At 39.0% G+C, this 1,155-nt stretch overlaps 1 non-coding gene across 1 annotated transcript; it reads right to left on the bottom strand.

Annotated features, from left to right (window-relative positions):
- Window positions 1-696: 696 nt before the first annotated feature.
- LOC144999107 (small nucleolar RNA R71) lies at window positions 697-803 on the bottom strand. The gene has a single exon (XR_013660630.1). It is a non-coding gene; the product is annotated as a small nucleolar RNA R71 (small nucleolar RNA).
- Between the last annotated feature and the right edge of the window lie 352 nt (window positions 804-1,155).

Here is a 1,155-nt window from a genome sequence, read left to right as displayed (position 1 = left end):
CAGTAGTTCATGACCAGAGGTTCCAACACGCCTTTGGTGCCACCACTTGAAGATCCAGAGTTAGCCATTCACAAAAAGACGGATAAGAATGCAGGAGTGAACGAAACACCAAAGAATTCACCTTTCAAGGATCTCAAATCAGTCTTTGGAAAGAATTTAGGAAAGAAAGTGGGATAGTCAAGTACATCATCAAGGGACAAAATCAAGGTAGAAAGCTTTTATCAAATATCTAGAGCACAAGAATCCGAGTACGAATCCAAACCTGAATTTGCGTTAGAATGGAGTGAAAACGAAGACGAGCTAGAAAACAAGATGGAAAATATTGCGGATATGTCCATGGGAGCATACAAGAAGCAGATAAGAGACAATGTTGGTCCCGAACTAGTATAACCTATAATTCCCGCCACTATAACATGCAAATTGAAAGGACACATTTTTGCTACACTTAAGGATGTACCATTTTATGGAAAGGACCATGAGGATGCTTACAAGCATTTAGATGAAGTCAATGACATTGCAGACTATTTCAATATCCCAAATATTCCAAGAGAGACCGTGTTGTTAAGGATTCTTCCTGTTACTTTTAAAGGAGCTACAAGAGATTGGTTGAAAGCACTTCCACCCGGTGCAATTACTACTTGGGCACAGATGCGTGAGCCATTCTTCGAACAATTCTTCCCACCATTAAAAATATCTAAACTCAATAAGGCAATAGCCAAATTTGAGCAAAATCCGGGTGAATCACTTTATGAGGCATGGAAGCGTTATAAGGGGTTGCTAAGGAATTTTTCTCACAATGACCTCAACATACAATAAGAAGTATCTATATTTTATGATGGGGGTGAATGTCATGACAAGGCAACTTCTTGATTCTCAAGGACCACTTACTAAGAAAAATACGGGTGAAGTGAAGGAGTTTATTGAAGAATTATCAAAGCATTCTCGTGAGTACCACAATCCAAGAAATGAAGGAGCAAACGGAATTGGGGGAGGCAATTATGCATACATGGCTGCTATACTAGCTATGCTTGTTACCATGCATAAAAGAATGACCAAGATAGACCAGTCAATTCAAGCCATTAGAGTTGGATGTGAAAGATGCAATGGTACACACTTGACAAAAGAATGCCACTTGGATGAACATGGAAATAAAAA

Source organism: Lactuca saligna, chromosome 5 (assembly GCF_052625555.1).
Source record: "Lactuca saligna cultivar CGN05327 chromosome 5, ASM5262555v1, whole genome shotgun sequence".
NCBI lineage: Eukaryota > Viridiplantae > Streptophyta > Magnoliopsida > Asterales > Asteraceae > Lactuca > Lactuca saligna.
The sequence above is the reverse complement of the archived record's forward strand: the minus strand, read 5'-3'. Positions and strand labels throughout refer to the sequence as shown.